The sequence below is a fragment of the Euprymna scolopes genome, chromosome 8 (assembly GCF_053919585.1).
Source record: "Euprymna scolopes isolate OS-2025 chromosome 8, ASM5391958v1, whole genome shotgun sequence".
Lineage (NCBI taxonomy): Eukaryota > Metazoa > Mollusca > Cephalopoda > Sepiida > Sepiolidae > Euprymna > Euprymna scolopes.
The window spans coordinates 24,449,949-24,467,273 of record NC_136489.1 but is presented as its reverse complement, the minus strand read 5'-3'; positions in this window follow the sequence as shown (position 1 = coordinate 24,467,273).

Below are 17,325 nucleotides of genomic sequence, written 5' to 3'. Positions count from 1 at the left end.
TCCCTGCAACCATCTGTAGTCGAAGAAAATCACGAAAGAAAACATAAAAAAAACATGCGAATTACTTCCGAAATAATAATCATGACCGTAAAGAAACATTCAACCTATCAATATTAACCCATGCTAACCTCTGCATCTCAATTAGCCATCTCATAATTATGTTTTTTTTTCTTTATAATTATTTATTCTTTTCATTCTATTTACTTAAAATTAACTCAACTGATTTAGCGCGCGGCGGGCCTCCCAAGGCAAATGTTACAATCAATATATCTATCACATCAGCATTTCTCAATGCACAACAAAATCGATTTTTCACAAAGTTCAACACATCATCGTAATGTCCTCAGATACCACTAAATCAACAATAACCTACAAAAAACGCAAAACAGTAAAAAATACAACAGTAAAAAAAATACAACAGTAAAAAAAAATACAACAGTAAAAAAACACAATAGTAAAAAAAAATACAACAGTAAAAAAATAAAATACAGCAGTAAAAAAAAATACAACAATAAAAAAATTCGCTAGATATTCAGAAACAGGAAAACATTTGTTCCGCGTTTCTTTCCAGCCAAAAATAACGAATTTATAGCTCACTAGGATTAAAACAAATTTCATTTTCGGGCTATACCGGTTTATAATGATGAAGCATCACTTCAGTCACTCTTTTTTATACATATATAATTTTCATATGTTTCGTAAGTCAACAGTACGAGAAGCCCCCGAAAACAAAGATTACAAACAATTACATAGATAAACATTTTTCCAATATAAATTACATTAACAAAACAAAATATAATTATAAACAATAAGAATGGATCTTCGACCACTGTCCAACACAACTTTGTTCTAGCAATAACAGTAGAGTACACTCTCAAAAGTCTCTTATAAAAAAGTCAAACTGAAAAAAATAACATCATTTGTTTAAAAAAATAATTAACGCGTATTCGCCGTAAACGAGTTATTTCTTTTTCCATTTTTTTCTCTTTCTTTCTTTCTGTATGGGCAACACTATTGAATAGATCATAACAATGCGCACTGGCGTTTCATAATGAACAAATCAAAATCCCATTAGAGCTTGCTTCTCTTTTTCTTTTTTTTCTCTCTCTCTCTCTCTCTCTCTCTCTCTCTCTCTCTCTATCCGCAATTCTTTTACGGTAAATCAAACCCCCTTTTTTTATAATTCAGATCAGAATTCAACGACATTTTAACAATTTTTCCCCGTTTCCCTAAATAGAACAAACATTTTAAAGAAAAAATATGTTTTTGCGTTTCTTTCTCCGACGCATTCCTGCGCCAATTCTTCGCGTCTGTTCAACCCAAAATCGGAAATCAAACCGGATTAGCATGCGAGAGAAAATGTATCTTTCTCTCTTTCTTTCATGCGCCTCCTCTTTCTTTCTTTTTTTCCTTCCGCGTTTTCTTTCACACGAATCGAATGACCCATTTCAGGTGCTATTTTTGACCCCGGCTACAGAGTTTAACCCTTGAACTCTTTTTGTACTAACCAACCTTCACATCAAAATCACAATTTTTAACATGAAAGCATAACCCGGGATAGGTTACATATCACCAACTCATGAATTTCTCCAGTCACTCGGGGGGAGGGACAGTTAGATAGATACAGAGAGGAGGCGAGAGAGTGAATGAGAGAGAGAGAGGGAGAGGGGGGAATAAGCCGTGTTACAGTATTATTTAGGTGAATCACGCGTTTTAAGCGTTAATTCAAAACCGATTAAAGTGACAAATAAACAAAATAAAATATTTCCTTTTCACCTAAACTCCAGTCTTGCCAATTTAAAATCCTTGGGGTATATTGCAGAGAAGTAAAAATAAATAAATAAATAAATAAAGGTTGCTTTTCTACCTCCATGGCTCATTATTTTTTAGTACTTATTTCTATAGAATACAACAATTTAAATTGGAAATGAAACATGTAAAGTAAAATGGTGGTTAAGCACTAACGGTTTTTAAATGCTAGATTTTAATAGTTTTTACAGATTAAATGAAAGTTTTACAATAAATAAAATTGTTAGGTGAAAGTACAGAATAGTTACAAAACACCTGGCAGTTCAGTAACATAAGTGCACACAACTGAATATACCAAGCTTTTTTTCTTACAAATTTAAATCATTGTGAATTCAATGTGAATTGTGAATTGAAGCGGCCCTTTATCTCGCTAAATCAATCCACACCTTCAAAAATATAATAAAATGGTTATATATTTTTTGTGTAGAGAGGAAAGGACTTGGCGAGATAAAGGACCGTTTGAATAAATTCACAATCATTTAACTTTGTAATCGGAACAAAAAATATTTTCAGTTGAGTCGTAACTATTTTTTACTTTCACCTAACAATTCAGTAAACGCAAATAAATTGTAAAACTTGGATTTTCTGTTGTTAAAACCGCATGAATTTATTTACTCATAAAACTCTTTGGGATATATTCCAGAGTAGTCAAAAATAAAAAATAAAAAATAAATAAATAATAAAATTTTGTTCATTAAATGTTTAAGTGCAAGATTAGTTACTGCCAGTCGATAACAGACGTGAACGCAACTGAAAATAACATGATTTTTTGGTTAGTTGGTTGTTTTTGTTTTATGGCATATCAATCCTTACCAGGTTATTTAATGCCGAATCCGGTGATTTTGAAGAAATTTATTTTAATAGAATATATTTGTTTTTTGCAAGTCGGTTTCTATTTAACCCATAGTTGGGACCCTAACAGGTACTACCACTCCGGGTTAGAATGGACCTGGGAGCAAGACCAGATTTTTTATTACAAATATAAATCATTGTGAATTTATTCAAACGGTCCTTCAATTTAGTAGAACGTTATAATTGAAAACGGATTCACGACGATAAAAGTCATAACAAACATATTTTTTTTTCAATTTTACTTTTTCCCCTGAAAGTTAAGTTTATAATCGATGAGATTGACGTGACAAAGAATAAAAATGTAAATTGTGGAATTTACAGGGGGGGATTTCATAAACGTCCACCGAATATCTGATAACAGAGAGTTGTAGTAGCCCCCTACATCAAAGTGGTACCAAACCTAGATTGGGGTGATTACGCAAAAAAAATTACAATTTCAAATTTGTACACTCTAAGCCTGACTTACGTCCAAATAAATTATCATTTGTATTACTTTTCATTCAGTTTGTGTCTGACTACATTTTTGTTTTTTACTTTCTTTGTCTGTCAAATAATTTACGCCGCTAAAGTACAGATTTTCCCTTTATTACATAAGACACTTTTTTTACATTTGACCAATATTTGCTTTAAACTGACGACGTCTGTAGGTTTTAGACTATGCTGATTAAGGCAATCTGTTCTAACTTTGGCGGAAACAAGTAGTTTTCGAGATATAATCACATGCATTATGCTCTGTAATTCACTGTTCTACGCACGCGCGATAAAACGTGTACTTCTCTGTCACCCACCCCCATATTTTTTATAGTGTTTGCGAGGGGATACGTTGACTTCATATATTAAGGTTGAACTTGGGCAAATACTTGGACAGTCTCACCCCTCATAAAAAGGGGTGTCTTCCGAAACCCGTTCTTAACATTAGGACATTGGGATTGGCCACCATATATATATATATATATATATATATATATATATATATATATATAAATGTTTGGACGTACAGAATTTTATATATAGTTTTAAATAAAATATGCGGAAGTTTCTCAAGAGCCCTTTCGGCTATCTCATTAGGAGAAAATCGATAGCGTAAAATTAACTTTATGTCGAAAGTGTGACGAGTTCTAATGGGGAACTATTGAATGTGCCAAAAGTACGGGGACAACTAAAATTAAGTTTATTAATCCATAAGCAAGGTGTTCCACTTAGACCTATTTGATCAATAGTTGGTTCGGCACAACATTCTTTGGCTCAGTTGCTTGTGGAAATTCTGCAGCAACCTGTGCGCGAATTATATACCACACACTGCATCCCTGATTCTTTTCGGTTTGTTAACTGTTTACGTGGGTTGGATTCAAATGCACAGACATCTTTTGTGTGCTCATTTGATGACTCTAGTCTCTTTACCAACATACCGTTGGATGAGACTATACATATATGTACCGACGCGCTCTATGATGGTCGCCTGACTGCTCCACGGTTTTCTAAAGAGATTGTTATTGAACTCGTTTTAATGTGTACAAAATCTGTGGAGTTTAGTTTTTGCGATATTATGTACTGCCAGATCGACGGGGTTTCAATGGGGGGAGTCCGTTGAACCCAACTTTAGCGGATATTTTTGTCAGATACTATGAATCCGTTCTGTTCATCTCTATAACAAAACCCACTACATATTTCAGATATGTTGACGACACTTTTTCTATTTTTCTATCGCAAGGTGAAGCGTCAATATTTTTTGATAGTTTGAATTCTTTGCATGGGGCTCTAAAGTTCACTATGGAAAGTGAGAAGGACAATTCGCTTCCCTTCTTAGATGTTCTTGTCGAACGTTCAAGGGGGGGGGGCTTTCCCCACTACAATTTATAGGAAGCCGACATTTACTGGCCTGTATGTGAACTGGTTGTCTTTTGTACCAAAATCACGTAAGGTCGGCTTAATTAATACTTTGGTACATAGAGCCCTCATGATTTGTTTGCCTAACAGATTAGACGCCGAACTCGATAAGATCAGGGAAATATTCATCAGTAATGGTTATCCTGTTGACCTTATTGATGACTATATTTTCAAAAAGGTTGCGAATTTTAAACCCCCTGAAAAGTTTGGACTTTGAAATGCCCGGTTTATTTAAAATTACCGTGGATTGGGGAAAAGAGTAACAGACTTTCCAAACAGATTTGCAAAAGTATTTACGACTGCTTTTATTCTGTGTCCTTGCGTTTGGTATATACTACGAGACTTGCTTTTCCTTCTTTTCGCAAGGATAGTTTGCCTTACATCCAAAATAGCAAGATTGTGTATCAATTCAAATGCCAGTGCGATGCTGGTTATGTTGGGCGAACATCATTGCATCTTCTGACTCGTATAAACCAGCCTGTTCCATCGAAGATCAGACAAGGGAGGATGGGGTCTGGTAGTCTCCCTCCTTCTGCAGCCTTGAACTCTGCTATTGGTCAGCATTTAGTTGACAACCCGTGCTGTGCCGATAGATATAAAATAGAATGGTTCGAGGTGCTGAATAGAGCGGACTCTAGAAACCATTGAAAGATTTTGGAGTCTGTCTCTATTGCGGTGCGTAAACCTTCTTTGTGCCGGCAAAAGGAAACAGCGAACGTATTGTTTCTTTTTTGGGGAACTTTGAATCTTTTCTCTCCCCCCCCCCCATCGTCGTGTCAATATTTTAATTGTTTTTAAACGTTAATAAACTTAATTTTAGTTGTCCGCGTACTTTTGGCACATTCAATAGTTCCCCATTAGAACTCTTCAAACTTTCGACATAATATTATTTTGTACGCTATCGATTTTCTCCTGATGAGATGATAGCCGAAAGAGCTCTTGAGAAACTTCCGCCTACTTTATATATATATATATATATATATATATATATATATATATATATATATATATATATATATAATGATTGTATAGTTCGGTTTCCAAGATGTAGACTCACTGAAATATCTGTTTATTAAAAAGTGCTAACGTGTGTCAATTATATAAACATTATTGGTTACATATGTGCACACATGTTTCAACGGGATCTCAATTCAGACAGACCACATCATCAGACGAAAAAGGGGGATAAATTTTATCCAACGTCAAGATTCACTTATTTATGCTTATTTCATTTCTAGTTTAAACGTTAAGTCGTTTTTTTTTTGTTTGTATATCATTATATCCGTATAATGCCGGCCTTTCTTTTCTTCTAATGAGAAGCACTTAGCTTCGAAATGTCATGGCATAAAAGGTTTTCTCATTTTCGTGTTTATTAATTTGATGATAACATTAAGTTCAATGTAACTTTTATTCCTTATCTTTCAATTTAATATATATATATATATATGTATGTAAGTGTGCATATATATATATATATATATACATATATATATATACATGTATATATATATATATATATATATATATATCGTAATTGAAAAGATTAAATTTCATTTAATGACTATGAAATGGTTCAGATATATTATAAGGGCAAATGCTGCGTAACAAACAGGTTTGATATCCTGGGATCTTTGGAAAACTGTCCAACAGAAACGAGTCTTAAGTGACTTGATTGTGAAAATCCACGAGTTCATAGAATACAGTTTGTTTCCAAAAAACAAGATGAAAAAAAAATGCGGTCATAAAAATGTAAAACGAGTCAGATTTCGGGATAAAAAATGAATCAACGATATACTTCTGTTTCTGCTTTTAATTCATAACATGTTATTAATTCCCTGGGCTGTTATACTTTATATTGCCAGTCTTGCGAATCGGAACTAGTTGGCGGCACCCACCAAGCTTAAAGTAATATGAAGTACACGATTGCATCAGCAGGGAACTAACCCTATTACTATTGGGTTGGCCACTAATTTCCCGCCGTTTTTTTTTCAACTTTGGAATCTATTGTGTTTTCAAATTTTCGACCTTCTTGTTTACTAGGATTCAACGCTCATCAAAACTCAAGGGCCACCCGAGAAAGACATGATTATTGGTAATGATGGAACTTGGATAGGTCTTGATTTTTAAAAGGACGGCTCATTAAAAACTGATTAACATTAATTTGAAAAAAGATCATATTATAGTCGGCTGGGAAGCAGCCCCGCGATACTGTGTTCTACAGACGAACAGGTCTCGTAACGAAACTTTGCTCAGGGAATGTTCGTTTAGTTTTAACTCTGGTAGAGAGTAAATGAAAGTATTGTTGGTGTAGCTGGAAGAGTGCTTTGTTGCGAACGTTTGGCTACAATAGATCGAACCTATCGAGCACCTGCAATAAAAGTAAAGATAGAATAGTTATAGACTCTTAACGTCTTTTCTGTGCGATTAGGAGGAGGTAATTCATGTGAAAATTCTATTTTGAAATTAATTTGTAATCTATTTTTGGTTTTATCCGTACTTCTCAGTTTTCGTCTATCTAACTTAGAAATACATAAGGGAATTAAAAAAAAATTAATAAGTGTTGTGGTGGCAACCACTTATTTGCATATGCGAATAACATAACACTATAAATGGCAAGCCTAGGTTGGCCTTGGTGTGTCTTACTCAAATGCCACTGGAAGTGACGCCGAAGAGCGTACATGTCCTCCCACCAAGACTCTCTGACCCGACACCGTCATTTGTACATATTGTAAATATACCTTTTCTTTAATACACTTATTATTGCGTTATCTTGTTGTTTGCGTCTTCATTGTATTTCCTTACTAATTATTGTTCAACCTTGCAACCACAACAGTTGGCGACGAGATATGAAGCGTCAAATATAACAGTTTGACGAAGAAAAGTACAACGCAAAGGTTGACCATTTTTTTTAAGGAATGCAAAGTGTTGACGAGCAAACGGATTTTACGCCAAAGAGAAGTTTCAACTCAAGTGAAAAAAAAAACTCTAACGTGGCAAAAGCGACAATTACGCCGTTTCTTGGAATCCGACTTGCAAACGAATGTAAAAGTGAATTTTTGTTTTGTCGCTACACGACAAATCTTACTAAAGGACCAACTTGCAAACGAAAAGCGAACTTTGTTCTATCGCAAAAACGACAGGTCAGAACCGTATTACGAAAAGCAAGGAAGTAACCTACGAAAAAAGTTCACCAGTGGATTCTAATTACTGTTCTCCGTAAACAAAACAACAACTAAAGGACTTTTTAATTAATGTTTTGGTTGACGTCGGTACTAAAAGGAAATACCACAGCTAAAACTAAAATTCAAGGAAAGGATTTTTTTTTCTTGAAGTTGTCACTGAATAACGGATAATACAGTAAAACGTCACGGAAAAAAAGGTAATCTCAATTTAAGAGGTATTTTAATTACTAAAATACTAGAGAAAAAAAACTCAAAGAACTAAATGTACTGCATACATTTATTCAATTGTGACTCGATTAAAAAAAAAAAAAACTTTTATTTTGTGGAAAGAGTTACTTATTAGTAAGTGCCCAAAAAATGGAAAGTCAATTCCATTTCGTGATTCCAGATAAACCTTTTTTATTTTTTTTTTTTTGCAGCGTGACTCGCAAAAAGAATATATTATTGCAAGGAGCGATATTATTATTGAAAACAGGAGCTTACAGCAATTTGTTTTGTTGTAACCCAAACCGGTGTATATTGTACATGGTACAATATTTTTTTTTAACTACACACTAAAAAAAAACAAAAAAAACATGAAGACTTATCAAAAATGTTCATGCAATTTTTACAAGCACAGGCTGAGCGGGATGAACGCAGACAAGCTACACAAAACGAGCTTTTGCAAACACAAATACAGGCACAGGCTGACCGCGAGGAAAAGAGAGAGGACAGATTATTGAAATGGCAGCAGGAACAAGAAGAAAAGCAGAAAATGGCACAATTAAAACAGAAAAAACTGCAATTGGAACAGGAAGAAAAGCATAAGAAACTACAATTGGAATATGAAGAAAGACAAGATGAACGTTTTGCTAAAACACTGGAACTACTAAAGTGTAATCGAGAAAATGTCGGCAGTGTTAATTTCTCCCATACAACTATTTTTAATAGCATGGACACATTTCATTATGTGCCTGAGGAAGAGAAGAATTTTGAAGCATACTACACAAGATACGAGGATGTTTGAAACAAAAATGTAGTAGGCAAAAAAAAGTAAATAAATAAATGTTCTGTCAGCAACAGTACAACTTCAAAATAGTCAATATCGCCCACCTCCAGAAGAGAGGGAATTCCTGTCCGTGATAACCGTGGTAAAAGAAGACACACTCCAATCGCCAGAAATACCTACACACACAGTTTGCAGGACACTGCCGACTCGTCTCTAGCCTCCTGCTTTTATAGTGGCCGGGAATTATCCATTTGCATAATCACATGAGACAGAAACGTGATTTTCCGAGAGTTGCATGGGGTAAATGCTAATAAAAACCCCCGGACGCCATCTTGGAATTCTCTTTTTCCCCCCCAACTGGTGACACAACAGACATACCCGAGGTAAGCTCTTTTTTCCCTCATTTTAGTTATTGCTGCTTCTGCTACACTCCCCCCTGATCTCATGATCACAAATGGGGCAGGGGGGCAGTCGTCTCTGTCTGGTACTTCTCCGAAGAACCGGAGGCAGCACTTCCTCCTCATCGCCATTATTGCCACCAGTCTGCTCCATAGGCGGTTTCACAATCAGGGCAGGGGGGCAGTATTCGTTTCTGTCGGGTACTCCTTCGTAGAGGCAAGACGGGTGGTCCTTCCTCCGCTTCTTCAGTATGTACATTATATGGCTCAAAATCCTCTTCGTCGTCCTGCATCATACTCTCTGTCTTTTCAGAAGACATCATACTGTCTGAGTCTCCCTCTTCCTACGATGTAACAACATAATGGCGAGGGCGCAAATCCTTCACGTGACGAGGCACACCGTCCACCAAAATTGACTGAGGGCTGATCACCTTGGTCACCTCACCCTTGCCGAACCTCGTGGTACATCGATTTTGCGGTCTTCTGACCCATACGCGATCTCCAACCTGGTAAAAGCTGTTCTTGGGACCTGGGGACGCAGTTGCGAGATTGGTCTCCTTTACTCGAACTTCATATTGATAAATCCTATTGGCAGGCGCAGTGGAGGGAGATGTGTCGTCTCTTGGTGTGATGTTATATCAGTAGACAGCCTCCTGTATGGGACAACACATTCTAGCCGCTATTCGTTTCACTGTACGATGACATCGCTCCGCTATGCCATTCCCGGCTGGAGCGTATGCACAGCGGAATCGCAAGTGAACTCCCCATTTACATGCAAATGCTTGGAACATATTGCTGCAGAAAGCTGTGTCATTGTCTAAAAGGAGTTCATGCGGCGCGCCACGCTCGAGGAACACTGCCTCCAACTGATGAATCACGCTTGCCGAGTCCTGCCTTGCCAATTTCCTCCAAATGGAGAAACGCGATGGACCACAGTCTGTTAAAGTTAAAAAATGGAAGGTGCCATAATGCGTGATATCCATTCCAATTCTCTGCCAATTCTCGTTAACTTCCAGCTTTCCCTTTTCCCACCTGACTGGCGCTGGGTCAATGGACTGACATTCCTCGCATTTCTGTATGACCGTTCTGACAGTTGCTTTTGTCGTGGTTGGACATCTTCTCCTGACAAAGTAGGTAGTGCGTCGCACCCCCGGATGTCCACTATCTTTGTGAATAGCCATGATTTGACTCTCATCCAGCTCGTCTGTGTGGACCGCGCCTATCACTGGGTCAAGACCGTTTTTCTTTTTCATTGCCTCAAACCACCGCTGTGGCACTCGTGTCAGTCGGTCAGCAATGTTTCGTGCTGATGGAACCAGCGTCACATCCACTGTCAGCCCGTACTCTTTCACGAGCTCCTTAAGAGTGCTTAATCGCCTCCTAATAAGCATCTCGCTTGCTGCTTTGGTGTGTACTCGCGCCTTTCCAGTTAGCGTGTCTGAGACCCAATGGTATACGCAAACAGAATCTGTCTTTATGTGTAGCACCTTGCTCTGCCACTGGAGAGCCAAATTGATGCCTTTCAATACGGCATCCAGTTCAGCCAAGTTGATATGTTGAGAGTCATCTTCAGGTCGCAGCCAACATGCATCTTCCAGCACAGTTTCACACATCTCCAAGGCTGCCCCAATTGCTAGGGAGCTAGCATCGACCCATACATTCAGCTCTTTGCCATCCACACACCAATTTCCCTGTGCCGGATCGTTCTGCTGTGCAGATTTTAAGGTTTCGAACATCATACGATGTAGTACGGCGTCCCTTGCTTCATCATCCCAGCCCTTCGTTACCGAACTTACTCTCCTTCTGAGTATTCCGCAAGCCACACGAAGCCAACCGCACACCGGAAAGTGCCCAACAAGTCGACCACACAGGGAAAAGATTGTTCGTCGCGTAACAATACTGGGAGCCTCCGGAATTGCATTTCCTCGCTTCCACCGCAGTTCATTGCGTTCCATCCTGACTGCCAATCCCAACACCCGTGCACCGTCCTTCAACTGCTCCGGGTTCTTGCACTCCAACCCGAACTGCGCGAGGTGTTCTCTCACACGGGTCGCGGGCACCACGTCTTCATTGACAAAAATGTCATCAATGTAAGCAGATGCTGCGCGGCTTATAACTTCTTCCTGAGATAGTACTTCGCTGACAATTGCTCTCATTATCAAGGGAGCCACATTCAAACCAAACCCCAGACGGGTCAGACAGTATTTTTTCCCATCGATTTCCACAGTCTGGTATGGCCACAGTGTCTCATGGACCCGGACTTGTAGGTATGCTCTTCTGAGGTCCAGTAGAGACATGTTAGCACCTTTTTGTCTCCACTCACGCAGCTTAGCCGCACAAACATCTGCGTTGGCCGTAAATGCGTCTACGTAATGATTTAGCTCCCGGTAGTCCATTACCGGGCGCACTTTGGCTTTGTTCTGCTGTATCACAGCCATCAGGGGAATTAGACCTTTGGGGGGTCCCAATTTATCCTCTGGGTATGGCACGAGCCAACCATTATCTATCCAGGTGTGGAGCTCCTGCGTGTATTCTTCACGAATTTCTGTTGGCACTGGGTACTCTGACACTCGATTATGCAGCCTTTCAGGGGGGTGGTCCACAGACCATTTCCACGATGCGGTCCACGTTCGGTTTTGATGGTCAAAGGTAGCAGTGAAATCTGGTTCATCGATAGAAATGGCTGCGCATTTAATACTTTTCCTGGCGCCCAGCCGCACTGATCCTGTAGGCTTGACAACGACACCTCCTAGAGCTTTTATGGCGTCGATCCCTAGAAGCAAGTCAAATCCCAGTGGCTTGCCATGCACCACCAACACATCGACTCTGGCAGACACACCTTCATCAGTGGATACAGAGACCGTTCCAACACCGCAGCACGCATGGGACATTCCACCAATTGTGTTGACATTTACGTTTGTTTTTCTCCAAGACCGGCACCGGTCTGCATGTAAAATTGTCCTGGAGCATCCTGTATCAATAAGCGCCAAACATCGCGTCCCGTCAACATGGATGCTTATCACCGGGAGCGTCGTGTTCACATCTTGGTTGGGAAGGAGACTGGCGCTTATGCGTCCTCCCCTTGCTCGTTTCCCGAGCAGTTCCGAGCCCAGTGTCCACTCTCACCGCAACGGTAACACCGTGTTCCACGTTTTCGACAGTCCCTTGCAAGGTGGCCTTTAACATTGCATTTGAAACAGGTCAAATTAACAGGATTATTCTGGGCCCTGTTGTTGGGTGAGCGTGTGGCCGCAACCACATCCTGATTTTGTTCGCCAGTCGTCGTCAAAATTCTCGCTCTCGACATTAGCTCCCCCATGGTCAGGGCTTTGATGTTCGGCACCTGTTGAAGAGCAATTGAGATGGTGTCAGGGAATCCAGTGACAAAAATTAATTTTGTGAGTCTCTCTGAGCTTTCTCCTGTGAATCCGGCCAATCCAACCAACTGCCTGATTTTGTTGGCGTACACATCCACACGTTCACCAGCCCATCTAACCATAGTTATTTTTCTATATGCTGCAAACGCGTCATCAGTAAATGCCTCCTTTAATCGAGCCTCAATCTGGTCTATTTTCTTTTGATCGTCCTCCTCCATTTCCATGTAGAGGGCCAGTGCATCGCCTTCCAGGTATAAAGGTAGCAGACTCGCTACGTCATCCACCTGCTGAAGTTGTGCGACAAGTTTCACTTTTTTCAGCCACGCTACAACGTCTCCCTCGCCAGAGAATGGCTTGATAATATCACTGCTTATCCGCACCTTCGCCATATTCGGGCCGAAATAGCTTGAAATAAAAATGTAGTAGGCAAAAAAAAGTAAATAAATAAATGTTCTGTCAGCAACAGTACAACTTCAAAATAGTCAATATCGCCCACCTCCAGAAGAGAGGGAATTCCTGTCCGTGATAACCGTGGTAAAAGAAGACACACTCCAATCGCCAGAAATACCCACACACACAGTTTGCAGGACACTGCCGACTCGTCTCTAGCCTCCTGCTTTTATAGTGGCCGGGAATTATCCATTTGCATAATCAAATGAGACAGAAACGTGATTTTCCGAGAGTTGCATGGGGTAAATGCTAATAAAAACCCCCGGACGCCATCTTGGAATTCTCTTTTTCCCCCCCAACTGGTGACACAACAGACATACCCGAGGTAAGCTCTTTTTCTCCTCATTTTAGTTATTGCTGCTTCTGCTACAATGTTTTTCAACTGGACTTTAAAAATTGGCCAAATAGTCAGAAAGTGAGCCTCTTACTCAGAAAATTGGGTACATCAGAACACAGCAAATTCGTACATTACATATTACCTAAAAAAACTGCGGAATTAGAGTTCATGGAAGCTGTAAAATTACTAAAAGAATTATTTAATCCAAATATATCTCTTTTTCATAAAAGATGGCTGTGCATGAATCTAAGAAAGATCGACAACCAAGATTATTTGACATACGCATCAGTGGTCAATAAAAACTGCGATAATTTTAAGCTTGCAGAACTAACGGTAGAAGATTTTAAATGTCTAATCTTCGCTCAAGGGTTAGTTTCCACGAAAAATGCAGAAATACGCAGACGAGTGTTGTCTAAGCTGGAATCTGAGCAAGATTTAACCCTCCAGAAACTAGGCAGAGGACTGTGAAAGAGCCATTACACTAAAAAAGGATTTAAAAAATATAGAAGAATCCGGAGTGGCATATGTAAGAAAAGTTAGAAAACCATACGCACCAACCAAGAACTTTACAAAGAAAAGCAATGGAACGGGATATTCCAAAGATAATAACCATAAATATAGTACTGAATATAACAAGCCTCTTCCTAGATATAACTGTAAGAGATGTGCAGAAAAGCATTGGGAATCAGATTGTCCTTATAAGAAGAAAAAATGCTACATTTGTAAGAAGGTGGGACACAAAAGCGATTGCTGCAGATATAAAGATTACACCAGAAAGAGAGTACAGCAAACAAAATCAAATACAAAATTAGACAAAGATCGGCGAAAATACGTAAAAGTGGAAATATTTAAAACATCAATAAAGTTACAACTCGACTCCGGCTCCGATGTTTCTATAATAAACCTGAATACGTGGAAAAAGTTGGGAAAACCAGCCATGATGAAAAATAGTAAAGCAGCCCGGACGGTAACTGGTGGTGGTATAAAATTTGAAGGAGAAGTTGTCCTCCCGATAAAATTGAAAGGGATTTTGAAGAAATTAAAAATATTCGTACTAAAAAATAGTGAAAATCTGTTTGGAATAGATTTAATTGAGAAATTCGGACTATGGGATAAGCCAATCAATACATTCTGTAAAAAATTAGAATGTTCTTCTCCAACAACAGTAAATATAAAAGACGATTTAAAAGAATTATTTCCTGAGGCATTCACGACTAACTTAGGTCGCTGCAATAAATTCAAGGCCTCGTTTGAACTTAAAGAAAACGCCAGCCCAATTTTTAGAAAAAAGCGAAATGTTCCGTTCGTTGGGTTGGAAAAGATTGATAAAGAATTAAATAGATTTGAACAGACGGGAATTCTATCAAAAATAGAACACAATGAGTGGACAGCCCCCACCGTATACGTAAAGAAAAAGAATGACGAAGTTAGAGTGTGCGCAGACTTTTCGACCGGGGTCAACTCCCTATTAAAAGATCACCATTACCCCCTACCAAGCCCAGAAGAAATATTCACGAAGTTGAATGGGCGTAATATCTTCTCCAAGATAGACTTGAGCGACGCGTATTTGCAAATACCGGTCGAGGAGAATTGCTAAAAAATACTATGCATCAATACGCATAAGGGATTATACAAATACAACCGATTGCCTTTTGGCATCAAAGTAGCGCCTGCCATCTTTCAGCAAGCGATGGACACCATGCTAAGTGGTATTGAGTGCGCATGTGCATACCTGGACGACATTGTTGTCAGGAGCAAATCCCTAGAAGAACATAAGGAACATTTGAAACAAGTATTTACTCGAATAAAAGAATTCGGCTTTAAAGTAAAAGAAAGTAAATGTGACTTTTGTATGAGCGAGATTAAGTATCTTGGACACATAATAAACAAACATGGACGACGTCCAGACCCAGACAGATCTGCGGCAATAAAAAATATGCCAGCACCCGATAATGTAACAACCTTGCAGAGTTTCTTAGGACTCGCAAATTATTACCAATCTTTTATTGAAGGAATGCATAACTTGCGAGCCCCCTTAAATAATCTGCTTAAAAAGGATACACCGTGGAACTGGACGCAAGAATGTCAAACCGCTTTTGACAAAATAAAGAGCGCACTAACATCCGAATTATTCTTAACGCACTTTGACACAAACTTAAAAATAGTCGTCGCTAGTGACGCTAGCTCCTACGGCTTAGGAGCATGCATTCAACATATTATGCCGGATGGGTCTAGAAAACCAATAGCGCACGCTTCGAGAACGCTGATACCAGCCGAAAGGGCATATTCACAAATCGAAAAAGAAGCGTTGAGCATAATCTTTGCCGTGACTAAATTTCACCGATATTTATATGGTAGACAATTCATACTTGAAACCGACCATAAACCGTTAGTCACGATCTATGGATCAAAAAAAGGATTGCCGGTATACACCGCAAATAGATTGCTGCGCTGGGGTACAATAATACTTAATTACGATTTCCAGCTACAACATCTAGCATCAAAAAAGATTTGCCATGCGGATGGACTGTCAAGACTGATACCACAGAAACACAATCTGGAAGAATCAGTCATTGCAGCAATTCGGACAAATGTTGAAGTAAAAAATATGGTAGCAAACATCATTAAGGAACTACCCGTAACTTTGTCGGACATTAAAAAGGAAGCCGAGAAAGACGAATATATAAAGGACATAAAAGAGAAAATTATAACGGACACAAAGGTGCAGGAAGTTTTCTCCATATGTGACGATGTGTTACTGTACAGCGAGAGAGTGGTAATACCCAAAACATTGCAGAATAGGATGTTAAGAGATTTCCACACAGGACATCCGGGGATAAATCGAATGAAGTCGTTAATGAGAAGCTACGTGTACTGGCGTAACATGGACACTGACATAGCGACAACAATTGATAAATGTAAAGGATGCCAGTTAGCGGCAAAATCTCCACCTATAGTACACAAACCTTGGCCGAAAACCGACCAACCATGGTCGAGAATCCACATGGACTTCGCTGGTCCAGTAGGTGAAAACTATTATTTAATTGTAGTGGATAGTTTCACAAAATGGCCGGAGGTAATGCGTTGCAGGAATCCAACAACGAACAACTCAATAGGGTTCCTATACGAGTTGCTTGCAAGATTCGGTGTACCAGACACACTGGTCACTTACAACGGAACGCAGTTCACATCCGCAGAGTTTAAGGAATTTTGCGACACGTTCCGAGTGAAGCACATCACGACTCCGCCGTATCATCCAAGGTCGAACGGCCTCGCGGAAAGGTTCGTGGACACGCTAAAACGAGCGTTAAAGAAATCCATTGGAACACCAACAGAAAAAGCTTTGCAACAATTCTTGCAAGCATATAGGATTACACCACATCCTAGTACACCATCAAACATATCACCAGCTGATCTAATGTTTGCCAGAAAAGTAAAATCAGCGTTTGACAAACTATTGCCAAGACAGGCAATTATCCGAAACACTACACACACGAGAAGAAAGAAATATAACTCGGGAGATCGAGTATATTTTAAGTGCTACAGAAATAACACATCTTACTGGGAATGTGGAGTAGTGGATAAACGCATTGGTGATTGTACATACATGATTAAAGGTCCACAGAATATACATAAAAGGCACCTAAATCAGATAAAAAAACGTCATATCCAAGATGATGATGATACGACAACAGTCGAAGAGGAGGACACCATAGATATTATATACGAATCTTTTAATTTGGAACCGCCTCAAAATGCACCTGAACCCCGAAGATCAGGTAGAAAAAGAAAAGTGAATGAACCATTTATGGTAAACCCAAAAAGAAAAAGATATTGAAATCTGTGTGACTTCAAATCTTGGGAGGGTGGTGTTGTGGTGGCAACCACTTATTTGCATATGCGAATAACATAACACTATAAATGGCAAGCCTAGGTTGGCCTTGGTGTGTCTTACTCAAATGCCACCGGAAGTGACGCCGAAGAGCGTACATGTCCTCCCACCAAGACTCTCTGACCCGACACCGTCATTTGTACATATTGTAAA